This window comes from Lactuca serriola, chromosome 9, assembly GCF_051521515.1.
Source record: "Lactuca serriola cultivar US96UC23 chromosome 9, Lser_US96UC23_V15, whole genome shotgun sequence".
Taxonomy (NCBI): Eukaryota; Viridiplantae; Streptophyta; class Magnoliopsida; order Asterales; family Asteraceae; genus Lactuca; species Lactuca serriola.
This window is the reverse complement of record NC_136416.1, coordinates 190,479,625-190,495,590: the sequence shown is the minus strand read 5'-3', so window position 1 is coordinate 190,495,590 and position 15,966 is coordinate 190,479,625. Positions and strand designations below refer to the sequence as shown.

At 31.3% G+C, this 15,966-nt stretch overlaps 1 long non-coding RNA gene and 4 other non-coding genes across 5 annotated transcripts; all 5 read right to left on the bottom strand.

Moving 5' to 3' along the window:
* Window positions 1–4,483: 4,483 nt before the first annotated feature.
* LOC145076999 (uncharacterized) lies at window positions 4,484–6,691 on the bottom strand. The gene is made up of 2 exons (XR_013692904.1): window positions 5,285–6,691; window positions 4,484–5,003 (listed from the first exon to the last, which is right to left on the bottom strand). It is a non-coding gene; the product is annotated as an uncharacterized LOC145076999 (long non-coding RNA).
* Window positions 6,236–6,318, bottom strand: LOC145077336 (small nucleolar RNA snoR77Y). Its single transcript, XR_013693118.1, has one exon. It is a non-coding gene; the product is annotated as a small nucleolar RNA snoR77Y (small nucleolar RNA).
* LOC145077346 (small nucleolar RNA snoR2/U65) lies at window positions 6,380–6,531 on the bottom strand. Its single transcript, XR_013693126.1, has one exon. It is a non-coding gene; the product is annotated as a small nucleolar RNA snoR2/U65 (small nucleolar RNA).
* Window positions 6,692–11,975: 5,284 nt separating the features above from the next.
* On the bottom strand, window positions 11,976–12,058 carry LOC145077335 (small nucleolar RNA snoR77Y). Its single transcript, XR_013693116.1, has one exon. It is a non-coding gene; the product is annotated as a small nucleolar RNA snoR77Y (small nucleolar RNA).
* Window positions 12,059–12,119: 61 nt separating this feature from the next.
* Window positions 12,120–12,271, bottom strand: LOC145077345 (small nucleolar RNA snoR2/U65). The gene has a single exon (XR_013693125.1). It is a non-coding gene; the product is annotated as a small nucleolar RNA snoR2/U65 (small nucleolar RNA).
* Window positions 12,272–15,966: the final 3,695 nt, after the last annotated feature.

The window sequence follows — 15,966 nt, the reverse complement described above, 5'->3', positions numbered from 1 at the left end:
GCCCAAAGATATCTCTTATCCCTTTAGATCAAAAGAAACGAATAAATTTTGATTCATATGCTTGTATCTTTTACTCACCAATTCATGCATGACGCGATGTTTTATAACATTATGTTATTGATGCGTTAACGTAACACCAATGCACAAACGACTTGAAAATTACATCTCATATATCTCAATTTCAAGAATATAAGATATTGTCATCTCAGAATTACTTGTGATAAAATCCATGAAGTAATTCTTTGAGCGTGAGTTTATCCAATACTAAAAATATCCAATTTTTTAAGTACTCATGAATATTGTAGCAACCATTGAAATGTCTAATCTCCATATACAATCTACAATTCGATTCATGGCAGTATTAATTCACTACTTACTTCCAAAAGTATGAGTGACTGTGGAATTTTGAATCATCAAATCATTTAGGAAGTAAAACATGCAAAGTGAAACACAATAATAAACTAATTAACTATGGTCTCAAAACTATTGAATATAAAAAATCTCTATTATTTAACCACCATAACAATTACGAATTTATTCATTGTATAATGTTTCGAGTAATCAATAAACCATTTGAATTAAACATCAGTCATGTCATGTTATGAACATGCATACTATGCCTCTCTATAGCCCTTCCTTTGTGAACAAATCAACCGGACATTATTCCAATAATGCTCATTTTGCAATTCCAAATTCTTATCACTATCCAAGATGTGCTGGAATTCCTACTTAAAATGCATTAATATCCTTTGATATCAAGATTCCAAAGTCTTAAAGACTGAGTCTTCGATATTACAGAATATTCCATTGGAACTTTGTTACTAGAAACAAATACATGGTAATGAAGGCTCTAATTCAAGGTACACTCCTTGAATACTTCTCTTGCATTAAAGTTTCCAACTCACATACAGAATTTTCAAGTATCTACCATTATGGAAACATTTCCATATTTCCATATGACCATCAATTCTAACAAAGAAACATCTCAATGTAGACTGATGTTACTATGGTCCATCAAATTAATATCATACTTCTAACTGTCCATCAACAATTTATTTTTTGGTATAACCTCAAAATGTTCTTGACAGTTGTTAAACAACTGTAGTCACAAAAAATTCTAGTTCCTTTTCTCAAAATTCTCTGAGCATTTGAAAAATTAGAATAATTAAATATTATAGCATGTGTAATCGATCATATATCTGAAGCATATGAGAGTCGACTTATTATGTCTGACGTAAGGATTTGATATTTGTTCAGTTTCTTGCTATAATATTTTCATATATTGAATTTCCTGTGTTGAACAATTTCAACATAATATTCATATACGTTTATGACTAAGTTCTATTAAACCCTACGATCTAAACCTTTAGAATCAAAAAGAAGTACAAGTGCCCTCACCCTTAGGTTTAATATACCGAAACAATTTCCGAACTTTTGCAACTTACAAATTGAAAACTTTGTTCCCTACGAGCAGTATTGTCAACATGCAATACTAGCATAATAATTATGCTCCCACTAGCTTTGACATGTACCTCAGAAATCAATTGGACTTCTAGAAATCAATACTCTTGACTTTCTTGCTGAAGTACAAATTTAAGTTACGCGATGCTTCGATAAGTCTCCAACTAGACTTCTTAAGCTTATACACCTTAGTTGGACAACACATGTGTGTGTGTTGAAACCTTTTCAAAACTTATAGATATATGTCTTGAAAGTTCAAACAATTCCTTTCCATTCTCACAATTTGAAATATGAAGAGGGATGTTGTAATCATATTAAGAATTTGAGAGCACAATAAACACAACCAATATCCATATTGAATTTTGTCAAATCTTTTAAATCTACTAGCAAAAGTATTTCCTCATAATCATTATCATTAATTAGGGTGAAATCTTTGACACCTAGATTTCATGGTGAATACATTTCCATCCATGTGAATCTATCATTTCCAACCTACAATCATAAGACAAGGTTTAGGACAAAACTAAATTCAAATTTAGATTTCCTTCATGGACTGAACTTCGCTATTCTAAATTTATAGCCCTCTAGTAGCTCAAGGGCCTACCAATGCTTCCATGTTGTTATCAGCTCACCCATATTGATCAATGTACTTTTACTTACGAATGCGCTTTTGTTTTTGTAGTTAAATGAAAAAACATAGAACTCATAAGCATTGCCAACTCAACTAGAAGTGCACAGAAATAAGAATGTGTCAACCAAAAACGATAGGTTATCGACCTCATACCACGTGTTAGTGATAAATAAAAGGTTTATTGTCGATTGACTATTCAAACTCTCAAGATCAATACGAGTCCCACTAACTTCTCGACATATGAGTTTTCTCTTAAACAACATTCTTTTGACGAACTAAAACAAATATTCAAAAGTTCATGTGGCTTCCCGACAAGAAAACACTTCAAAGAATATTGTAACACCTCAAAGTTCAAACCAAAATTTTTCAACTTTTTAAATCACTCAAAATACTGTTCATAACCAAGTCATCAGAAAAACATAAGTGTCATATACAAATCATCATCACAAAATATCAGAGTGCCATAAAATGCCCAGTAACAAATCTCCCAACGAGTGGGTACAATCAGACATTCATCTTCCCGCGATCCTCAGAAGTACCTGAACACATATAATCAACTGCTGTAAGCGCGAAGCTTAGTGAACAACTTTGGGGACTATCAGCAGTCCCAGTGGGCAAACAACACGCCCTATGGGTCATCAGCAACCCAGGAGAGTATCTGCATTCTCAGTCACATATAAACAACATAACACAATAATAACATGTAGAGCCAGTTGTTCATCACAAATACAACTATTCTACCACACATGTAAAAATAAGTGAGGAGACTCACCTGATACTGATGACAGATAAATCTCACACCCGAACTACCGGAACTAGACTCCTCCTAATAAACACAACAAGTAACCCTATTCAATTAATGTCATTATCCCGACTCACAAGTCCAAATCCCACAACTACGCTCCTTGAGGGCAAAAAGACCATTTTGCCAATTCAATGGTCTGAAACCCTAAATCCTTGACCAAAGTCAAAATTCAGCAAAAAGTCAACCGCCCAATGCGTACGTTGGACATACGCTTCCTACGTGTCGCGTACTCGAAGATTCAAATGGGTCGGGGTTAAGCCTGACTACACTGGGCGTAGCCAGAAGTACGTTGGGCGTACGCCGACTGATCCCAAAATTTATGGGATTTAACCTTCCAAATTCCCACACCAAGAAGATTAAGGGACAAAAGGGCTAGATCTAGAGACAAGTAACATAAAAATCAGATCTTGGGGACTTAAAAAAGTCCAGAAAACGTGCACAAAGTGGATGGGGAAAGTTACTTGCTGAAACAAAGCCCAAGGGCACTTTCTTCTTCTTCTTCAAAACACCACCAAACACCACAAAAACTCAAGAGTTGGCAACGGAGGCTAGGGTTTTCTTATGGGGCTGAGGGAGAATGTTTGAGACTGAGGGTAGGCAACATCACATCCCTTAAATAGGGGCACAAACCCCATATTAGGGTTTGCAATCAAACAGCAGCCACGTTGTGGCAAATAGATCGCCACATCGTGGCACTAACTTAGTCTCCACGTACATATTGGCCTTGGCCACGTCATGGGACTCCATCACCCTGTCGTGGCCATCAGAAATCCAAAATTTGAAATATTAATTTACTTAAAAGAGACATACCTAAAACTTGACGTCACAGACCTACTAAGGGTTTGGAACACCGCCCCTAGCGCTCGCTAAGGGATTGATAAGAGGAAAAAGACTATTTTGCTTGAATCTGATTGGTTGCTTTCACTTTTATCAAATCCAACCCTTTTATTTTACCCAATTTCACATTTTTTATTAGAAAAATACATGTTTTTACCCAAAAAGAAATGAAGTGCTAAAAATTTTACCACTCTGTGAAATGCTAAGAATAAGGTGCTTGCGAGGTGGAAGGCAAAAAAATAACATGGTATTAAAAAAAAAATAATGTGTCAAGATGCTAAGAATGTTATCATTTCTGTAGACTTATCTTGTTTTTGTTTTTTAAAGGGCACTTATGTCTTGAGGGAAATAAGATGTTTGACAAAACTGCAAAAACGGTCCTTATGGTATGCAATTTTTATAGGTTTTCGTCTAAATCTTGACTTTTTATGCTTCGTGGTCCTTTTAGCCATGTTTTTTTTTGTTGTTTTAGTCACTTTAATAACTGAAATTATTATAATACCCAACAAATAGAATCACCATCATCTTCTTCAAAACCTTGATCTCCTTCAATACTCATCTATTTCTTTTTCAAAACCAAAATAAAAAAAATCATCCACTCATCATCATCTTCCCCATCCCTTCCCTTCATTGATAAATAAAAAAACAAGAACCCTTCTAATCCTCATTCTACATTTCAATTCTACATTTCAACACAAGTTTCTTCCTAGTTATTTTCAAGACAAAGAAAAATCAAAGAAAGATGACAATTCGTTAGAAAGGTTGTAACTATAAGAACAAAGAAAGAAAAAAGGGACACTTAGAAAGGTTGTAACTGTAAGAACAAATGTCAATGGTTTCAGAAAGTTTAACAACACCTAACCCCTGATCTCCCTCTTTATTTCTAAACACCCACCTAACCCCTGATCTCCCTCTTTATTTCTACGACCCGGTCTTTCTTATCTTACCTAAAAATGAATTGCATGTTTAATATAGGTTTTATCGAATAATTTCATTTGTTCAAACTCCTTTTTTCTATTCAAACTCCTTTTCTTTTCGGATGGTAAATATTTCTCATAACATGGAGTGTGAATCAAACCCATGTTTGAATTGAAATTGAAATATTGATACAAGTTCTTCCAATTCATCAAAATGAGAAGCTTTTTCTACATCCAACCACCGAAAACAAGATTGACAGAGAAAAGTAGCAAACTCTTTTTGCTTAATAGCTAAATAAAGAGAAAGCAAACCACCCAAAGAGGAATGCTTCGCGGATCGAAGGAAGAAGACCTATTTAAAAAAAAGACAAGAGGAAAACAAATTAAAATGACATATTACTCTTTTTAAGTTTAAGAGGGACCAAACTCACATAGAAACATGACAAAAAGACATTGAATCCAAAAATATCCAAATTTGAACAAAAACCAAAACCAAAAAAAAAAACAGATATCATGACACCATTTTCGAGTTTTGCAAATAAGTGTTTGATTTTTAAAAGACAAAAAATACTTTTAAAAAAAAAGTTTTTTTGATCATTTTTCCAAAAAGACCAAAAATATACACTTTTTTACCAGAAGACATTTTTAACATGCTTTACTAGCCGTCTTCAATCCTCACTGTAGCCTCTGTTGTCCCTCCCTGATCGTAACTCCTCATTACCTCCTCCGTAGCTCCACGCCAATACCTGCTTTGCCAACTCCGCTTTCATTGCAAATGTTTAACGATTTTTTCTTTAATAAAACGTTTTCCCCATATATTCCACCATTCTTGTTTTTTTGCTTTCTGGATCATCATTTCTTGTTATCTATCTGGATGATCTTAGATTCTGATATAAGTATTGCTTAATATACATTGTTCTACTTCTGTGGTTTAATCAATACGAAATTAGGATTAACAAAATCTTCAAACCACTGTTGAATCTGATGACGTTGAAATCCATCTATATACACAACTGTAATTTGTTACTAACAGGAACCTAAAGGCACCAACATTTGTTAGCTGTAATTTTTGTAAAATATAAATCATTGATTTTAAAGTAAAATGCTATTCTGAAAAACAGCCTCATAATACATTGCTATTTTGGAAACATGGATAGATATATGGATTACGTGATATTTTGTATTTACCACTAATTACCCGTGACTTAACTTGGTCCAAAAACTTACTTTTAGCTTGTTCGTAAAATAATAATTTAATTTAAAAGGATTAAAGAGGCAACATAGTAAATAATTCACATAAAAGAAAATAAAATATTTTCAGAAAAGAAAATAATGTATATAAAAATGTTTTGCAAAACTTAAAATTGGTTAGTCTAGTGATAACTGTAAGAGAAAAATAACAACTAAATGAGAGACATTTTTCAAAATGTAGGGAGATATTTTTCAACTAATAGAGATTTAAATTAGAGAAAAAACTTCAGTATTTAATAAAAATCCGAGTTTAACTCAAACGAACAAATCAAACATTGCAGTACCTTAATCAGGATAAAAAGGGTGGTAAAATACGATAAATTAAAGTAGGAAAAGAAGCCTCAGGCAGCCTAGTTATCATCAATGAATAATCAGTCGGTAATTCCAACATTTTATAATTAAATCATCATCGGCTTCAGTTTTCGAAATCAAATCGTTAAACACCTTATGAATTTAGTTTTAGAAAAAATTATAAACAAATGTAATCGCACTAAACGGCTCCGTGAATGAATAGAAATTTATCAGTTCACAGGTTCCTATAAGATGCGAAACGCGTAAGCTTCATATTGGTCCGATCATAGCATCGCCGGTCAAAGCAGGTTTTGCTACCGCCGACGTGGCATCGAACCTGACAACGAAAAGCACATAACAGTTTTTTTTTTTTTTTTTTTTTTTGCGATTATACGAAATTTTGTGTAGAGCGGATGAAAAAACTTAATAGATCTTAGCTGAGATCGATACGATGAACTCTGATCAGTTGTAGATACGAACGGATGTGTAGAAACTTTATGAAAGATATGATAAATTGAAACGCCGGGAGTTCTATATATAGAGAATTGTAATAGTAAATTAGGTCAAAATACAAGGAAAGCCTCGGCCCAATCACCAAATTCGATACTCATCAAAAGCCCAATGTCTAGTTGATATTGCTTTTGTTAAATGAAACTAGATTGTTGATAATATATTTGAAATATAGAAAGATTATAATATACACAAAAGTGTAAATTTGGTTTTGTGGTTTGCAAAATTTTTTGGATAGGTCGAAAAAGTTTCCACCGTACACAATAGGTCCAAAAACAAGGTTTTTCTAGGTTTTTGATCCAAAAAAATTGAAATTACCTATTTACCCTTTTAAGTTCAGTTTTGTATTTTCTTTTCTTATTTATATTAATACTTTATGAAAAAAAAAACCAAAAAGATGACCCCCACTCCACCCCCACCGGTACCCCACTCTCTCTCTCTCTCTCTCTCTCTCTCTCTCTCTCTCTCTCTCTCTCTCTCTCTCTCTCTCTCTCTCTCTCTATTTCTCTCATTGCGAGTCCGATGGATGACAATCAATTGCGAGCAGAGGGGCGGAGTTTCGGTGGTTGACGAGAACGAAGCGACGAAGGAAAAGGGGATGACCTTTGGGGTTTAGCCTAATCGAAGGAATGAAGGGAAAAAGCAGTGAAGCTTCTTCCTGCTCCAATGGTGATGTCCAAAGCGGGAAAGGTTCAATCGGCAACGAGGGAGGTCGTCTCAGTGGTTTGACAAAGCCGAAGGGACAAAGGACAAATTATGTAAAATAGTTAATAAGTGATTATCATATATTTTTCATAATTGTATCATCACTTTTATAATCAAATAACAATGCAAATAGGACGTTACAAAAATGGTTTTCAAACGAAGAAGTTATGATTGTTTGAAGTTGGAATACAAAGCTGAGAAACCCGTCACCACGACGTGGTGAGAAGATCACCATGGTATCAAGGACCTTTCCGGTGTATTAAGGATCAAAACCACGAAAAAAGTTTGACCTTTCAAGTGTATCAAGGACCAAAACCACAAAAAAAAATTATAATTTTGTACCTTTTATGCAAGATAGAATTTTTTGAACCCTATTCATAATTTTTTAAAAGCCATAGGACCAATTTATATTCTTTACTTACTTTAAATAGACATTTATATCAATAATTTCTTCCGGGACGCTTTCATATCATTAATTTCTACCACAACGCTCCACAACAAACATAATTTAATTGGTTCAACTTAACCAAAAATAATTTATTTTAATTATGCAATGGGACCCATTAGTAGATATAACTTTTATCCAAATTTATTTCAATTTGACATCTAATTTCAGCAATCAAATTATTACATATGGATTTATAAAGAACAATCGCTACAGAATTAAAATTCCAAAAAATCAATAAAAACCATAATTTTATATAAAAATCAATAACATTAAAAGTACAAAAAATGTAATGTTCCACCAAAACACAATAACAACTAGGAGTACAATAACAGGTGAGGATGATACCGTTTAATACGATTTTATGCTTTTCAATTTTAGTCAATATGTTTAGTTTTTTTAAACTTAAATCATAACTATAAAATTTATACTAAAAAAAGAAATTTTGGTCTTCCAAATTAATATGGAAGTCAACTTAAAATCTTAAGTTTTGTAGATCGTTATTGTTATTTTATAGATGAAGACATGAAGTTAAATGTTTTTATATGCCTCAATTGATATGGTTTAGATGTATTACAGTATAGAAGTTTGCAAATGGGTCAATACATTTAAGAATTTTATTTATTTATTTCCTCGGGATGAATAAACCATAAGTAAAATAAGCTAACATGATTCAAACCCAGACTTCAAATTCATATGTTTGTCCCCTTAACCAACTTGTAATGTTGCTAATTGTTATAGAATTACACATATTTGTACACAATATGTATATTAAATATATTTATAAGTTATTTATACAAATCGTACAATTTTTTTTTTTTTTTCTAATTCCTTAAACCAAAACAAAATAGTATATTTTGGTTTTTGAAAAATAAAAACCAAACCATCGGTTTGACATTAGGTTTCAATATTTCGGTCTTGGTTTTTTCTTTTTGTTTTACTATTTTTGTCAATTTATGGTTTGGTTTTAATAAAAATCTTTAGTTTACATGGTTCATTTTCCACTTTGTAAGATCGTGTAATCTTTAAGATCAAATTGAATTGTAAGATTCTATCAAAAGCATTTTAAAACATAAAAAATACATTTGTATACATATGTTAATGACTCAGTTAACAAAAAATGGTTTAAAGCATAAAAAATACATATTCAATACATCATTTAATGATGAACAATTGAGAAGAGGTATTCTATGTAGTTAGTCAAAGAAAAAAAAAACACTAAATTTTTTTTTTTTTTAAATAGTGACAATTCTACAATCTTACCATGACTATGATATGATTTTGTCAATCCTACCGAAAAACAATCATAATAAGATTAGGAACGATTTATCTAGGTGAGATCATTGCGATTTTAACAATTAATGTACATATAAAAGTTAGATAATAGTTGGTTTATATATTACAATTGGTTGTTAATGAATAGATAACATTTTAATTGGATAAGTTCGCTTAGGGTCGATATAGATTTGGATTTTTAAAGAACCAACCAATTTAATTTCAATTCTAAAAAATTCAAACCTATCTAACCAAATTAGTTAGATGAAATTAAGAGTGGTTAACAGATGGATTAGATTTGTCATTGAAAAATCTAAAATAAAAATTATAAACTGAATACACAATGTGTGTTGTTGTCTTACATCAGGTTGGTTGGTCACTTAGGTTGTTTTTTTTTTTTTTTTTTTTGAAGCCTTATAGAAATGGATGTGCTACAAAAGTAGCAAAATGGTTTCTCTCTATGGTTTACATTTTTTCTGAGTTTTCGTTCAAACACAGATTTTTTTGGTTTCGTGTTCCTTTTAATCATGTTTCTATGTGGTTTAGTATCTTTGAAAATAAAAATGCTTTAAAACCCTTATGTATTTATTTTTTATTTTTCTTTCATTTTTTATTTTTTTAAATAATTAATAAATAATAATAAAAACTCCATAGAATAACTTACAACAAGAACTAAATACACTTTTTGACCGGAAGAGATTTCTAACAAGCTTTCCTAGCCGGCCATCACCCCTCACTGATGACCTGCATTGCCCCACTCCGCTTTCATTGCAAATGTGGAGCGATTTTCTTCTTTAATACAACGTTTTCCCCAAAATATTCACCCATTTTTTTAATATCCTCATTTATCAGTACTTTATCTGCATGACCTTAGATTATAATAATAAGTATTTCTTAATAAACATTGTACTACTTATGTGGTTTATATAACATGAAATTAGGATTAACAAAATCCTCAAACCATTTTTGAATCTGATGACGTTGAAATCCTTCTATATCCACAACTGTAATTTGATACTAAAAGGAACCAAAAGGCAACAACATTTGTTCACTTCCATTTTGTAAAAAAATATATATATATCATTCTTCATATAAATCATTGATTTTAAAGTAACACAAACCATCCTCAAGAGTACACTGCTATTTTGGAAACCTGGATAACTAACTGGATTACATGATTTTTTGTATTTTCCTCAAATTACCCATGACTTAATTAGGTCCAGTAAAATACATTTAGCTTGTTTCTAAAAAATAATTTAATTTAAAAAGATTAAAAAGGCAAACCGAAACCAAACCATTAGTAACGGTTTTTGTCATGCGAAAACCGAAACCGAACTATTGAAAATTAAAACTGAATCAAACCAAACCGTTATTAACGGTTTGGTTTCAAGGTTTGGATTTTTCAGACCAATTTTAGTCGAGCACATTATACTAATTTAGAAAAAAAAAAAAAAAAAAAAAAACTACACTATTAAAAGAGTAATTTCTTAATTGATTTCTAGTCTTGGATGGGTCATTTCATATTTGTTGCAAATTTGAAGTCTTTTTAGCCCAAAAAAGTGGCACAAGTGAGTGAATATGCTAAAAATGCAAAATCGACAAGAATACATACATACATATTCAAATGAAAAACAAACTGGAATAGGGGAAGAATCTCCAATCTCCAGACCCACCCAACTACCTTAACCGAATCATATCAGATCAAATTTTAGTCTAAAAAATTAGAAAAATATATTACAAGACATACTTGCTAACATTTTTGACGTTAATAAAATAATTCTTCCAAGTGTCGATTCATATTCATTACAAGCAGGTAGTCTAAAAATAAAAGATTTGATATGTTTCTTATTAGTTGAAGACTACTTTTGTCGATAAATGTGAAAGCAAATGACACTTTTATCAAGCTCTAACAAGGAGTGATTTAAACATGACCAAATACACACTACAGAATCCTTACATTAATTATGGATTCAAAATAAGCTAATATTGGTCTAGGTAATTAAATGTTGCGGGTTTTAAATTTTATTATTTATATATAAAAATTAATATATAATACAACAAAATACAATTACATATAAAAAAATTTAAATTATATATATATATATATATATATATATATATATATAGAGTTAGTTTCAAATGTTTTCACTATCTATTGTGTGCATGTATGATTGATTCTGGACCAATCATTTTTTTTAAAATAACTAAAATAATTGGTCCAAAATCAGTCATACATGCACAAAATAGATAGTGAAAACAAAATAACTTAATCGTTAAAAACCATAAGCCAAACCGTTAACTACGGTTTGAAAAGTTCGAAACCGTAAAGAAAAATATAAATCGTAAGACCAAACCGATGACCGGTTTGGCCGGTTTTACGGTTTCAAACCGCGATCACCCCTGGCATAAAGACTTCTTGTATGAAAGCTTCGAAAAATATCGTTCGGTGAACATGGAAAAGTATTTTCTGTCAACATTTTTCTCATAATGAAAAAACAAATACATTTCACTGCTTCCAAAACAAATACCACATTAATCTTTTTTTTGGGAGCACTGCTGTTTATTAATCTATACAAAATATATTTTTAAAAAAGAAAATAATTTACATTTAAAATGTTTACATAAAATTGGTTAGTCTAGTGATAATTGTAAGAGAAAAATAACAACTAAATGAGAGACATTTTTCAAAATGTAGGGAGATATTTTTCAACTAATAGAGATTTAAATTAGAGAAAAAACTTCAGTATTTAATAAAAATCCGAGTTTAACTCAAACGAACAAATCAAACATTGCAGTACCTTAATCAGGATAAAAAGGGTGGTAAAATACGATAAATTAAAGTAGGAAAAGAAGCCTCAGGCAGCCTAGTTATCATCAATGAATAATCAGTCGGTAATTCCAACATTTTATAATTAAATCATCATCGGCTTCAGTTTTCGAAATCAAATCGTTAAACACCTTATGAATTTAGTTTTAGAAAAAATTATAAACAAATGTAATCGCACTAAACGGCTCCGTGAATGAATAGAAATTTATCAGTTCACAGGTTCCTATAAGATGCGAAACGCGTAAGCTTCATATTGGTCCGATCATAGCATCGCCGGTCAAAGCAGGTTTTGCTACCGCCGACGTGGCATCGAACCTGACAACGAAAAGCACATAACAGTTTTTTTTTTTTTTTTTTTTTTTGCGATTATACGAAATTTTGTGTAGAGCGGATGAAAAAACTTAATAGATCTTAGCTGAGATCAATACGACGAACACGACGAACTCTGTTCAGTTGGAGATATGAACGGAGGTGTAGAAACTTTGTGAAAGATATGATAAATGGAAACGCCGGGAGGTATATATATAGCCAATTGTAAGTAGTAAATTAGGTCAAAATAGAAGGAAAACCTCGGCCCAATCACCAAATTCGATACTCATCAAGAGCCCAATGTCTAGTTGACGTTGCTTTTGTTAAATGAAACTAGATTGCTGATAATATGTTTTTTTTTTTTTTTTTTTGACAAAACTACAAATTTGGTCCTTGTGGTTTGCAAAAATTTTTGGATGGGGTCCAAAAAGTTTTCAGCTTACACCACAAGTCCAAAATCAAGGTTTTTCATTGTTTTTGGTCCAAAAAAACTTGAAAAGTCGATTTTACCCTTTTTCATTTCTTTTTTTCTATTTTCTTTATTTATTTTGGTATTTAAATAATTAAAAATAGAAAATAAAATAAACCCCACAACCCCTCCCTCATTTCTCTCTCTCTCACACACATAGACACACACACACAAATAGATATACAAATCGTCTTCATAAAAATGGCTGCCACCATTACTTCAGTAGTCTCAAGCTAGATCGACCATAAAAGCTCAAAGTTTTCGACCAAACAAAAACTGGTGTGAAGGGCCTCGTTGATGCTGGAATCCGCCAAATCCCTCCCATCTTCTGCCAATCACCATAAACATCGCACAAAATCAAGTGATGCAACTGTTGGAGGTTTAAGGGACATTCAAATCGAGTAATCAAATCAAGTGATGAAATAGGAGGTATACTTTTCCAATTATTCTCAGAGGCCTTGGGATTGAACGCAAATCACCTCGGGGATCTCAATTGTAGCAAAGGGCTTTTGTTCTCCGACCATTAATACCATGTTTGTTGACAGAAACCCTTAGGGGTTTCAAAAGCGATTAATCGGGTAAGAGATAGTTTATGGTTTGATATGGAGACCTATATAAGTACCATTTTCATAAACCCAATTTCTACATACATAATCGACTTATCATTTTCACATCCATTTGGTATGGAGATCAATATCAACACAACTTGCATAGCCATCACCGGGTGGCTTGAAGACTTTGAAGTGGACTATGTGAAATATGTGAGAAACAATTGAGGGGGAAACAACAACGAGATCGCAGGTAGGTATAATTTTGTCGGATGTGCTACTGTCGGAGACGCTTCAATGGCCATGGAGGTGTTCTCCCGGCGGAGAGGATAAGACTGTCAGAAGCTTAACAGTACAATTCGGGAGGAAGGAGAAGAATGAAGCAGCAAAGGTTGCTGTAAGATTGGTCCCTGTTGTGTGTGTATGTCTATGAAGACGATCTGTATATCTATTTGTGTGTGTGTCTATGTGTGAGAGAGAGAGAGATGAGGGAGGGGTTGTGGGGTTTATTTTATTTTCTATTTTTAATTATTTAAATACCAAAATAAATAAAGAAAATAGGAAAAAGAAATGAAAAAGGGTAAAATCGACTTTTCAAGTTTTTTTGGACCAAAAACAATGAAAAACCTTGATTTTGGACCTTCGGTGCAAGCTGAAAACTTTTTGGACCCCATCCAAAGGTTTTCGCAAACCACAGGGACCAAATTTGCAGTTTTGTCTTTTTTTTTTTTTAATGGCGCAATAAATGTATTTATTAAAAAGAACCAGCTACAAGCTGGACAGTCACAGAAAATAAACAAATACATAAGAACAAAAAGAAAATACATAAGAATTTAAAATCAACACCCAAATATCTGATGGGCAATATCTAAGGTAGTGTTTGTTTTTTTGTCTGCAGATCTGCGTGACATCTTCTGTCTGTGCCGTGCAGACCACGTGCAAATATTAGCCTTCGCAGAGTGTTTGTTTTTTTGAAGACTGCAGACCTAAAAATGTATACGCGCCCTCTTCTTGGCGCAGATGTGGACCAGAGTTTTCTAACATCTTCAAACATCTTTTTAGGGGTGTTCGTTTGGATGGATCGGTTTGATCCGATCCAATCAAGTGAATCCAAATTAATTTCGGTTTTCAGAACATGGATCCGAATATTCCAATCCAAATTCAAATCCGATCCGATCCAATTACAATTCGGTTTGATCGGTTTTTTATAATTCAGTTTTCAAAGAACAAAACATTTTAAAACGATATATAATTATAATATTACCCAACTTTACACAAGAACCAAAAAGAAATTATTTAGTTGTGTTTTAAAATTTATAAACAACTACTAAGAAAATATATTATAGTTAAATATTTTATAGATAGAAAACTTTTGATATAAAATGCATATTAATGTTTTTTTTATAAGGGGAAACGTTTTGAACTTATTTGAAAAAACAAATTACCAAATTAATAAATAACTATGGATATATATTATAAATAGATAAATAATAAAAGTTTATTTGGTTTTTTTGGACTATTCGGTTGTTATTTTATAAACCAAACCAATCCGAAATCCAAAATAATAATTCGGTTTTGTTAAACACCAATCCAAAAATCTGAATATTCGAACCAAATAGTTCAATCCAAATAGTTCAATTGGATATTTTGGTTTTATCCGAATAGTGAACAGTCCTACATCTTCTAGCCTAAAAAACATATATATATATATATATATATATATATATATATATATATATATATATATATCTTTATTTTTTTCAAGTTTTTTTTTTAATTTATATTTTTTGCAACTTTATTAATGATAAACAATTTGAAAAAAAAGATTACAAAACTTTAAAAAAAAAAAAAAAAAAAAAAAAAAAAAAAACGTTCGACGATACAAACATTATATTTTTGATAAATTTATTACAATAATAGTCGTTGAACTTGTTTATATAAATATGAAAAAAAAAATCATAATATATTCTTATATTTTTTTGGCAAATTTTGTAAAACATTATTTAATACAATATCGTCAATTTCTCGAGAAAAATATATATGGTACATTTTTAATTGATTTAATTGAAAAAAATCGAAGTTTATTTTCATCTATTTATGTATCAAATTCTTTGATTAATAATTATAATGTTTAGTTATAACTTTGCAACCAAAGTTGTTGGTTTTTATCAAATATATATGTTAATTCATACAATTTTATTTTTAATTTTTATACAATAATATATAAAAGTTGATCTAGATTCGTTAATTATTTATAAAAAGTCATAAAAATATTAAAAAATCGCTTTGAGGTTTAAAAAAACCAGTTTATTTAGATTTCAGTTTATTTTAATAGCCCGTAGATGTTAAAAAACAAACAATCTTCTTTTTTCAGACTGCAGACGTTTGGTCCACCTCTTCTTTTGCAGAGGTCTACTGATATGGTCCGCAGACTGCATACATTTTGCCTAAAAAAAATACAAACAACACCTAAAAGATTGAGAGAGGTAACTAGTACCCAATGGAGATGATAACTAAGAGATGACAGGAGCAACAACCATTGAGTAACACCTTTTTTAAGGGCAATTTCCATAACATTTAATGATAGACATCGAGTGATGTATCATTGGCTCACCAGCCACGAAATTTAAGAAACCAAATATAGATTTCCCCTAGAAGGTATATTGAATTTTTTGTTTTTATTTA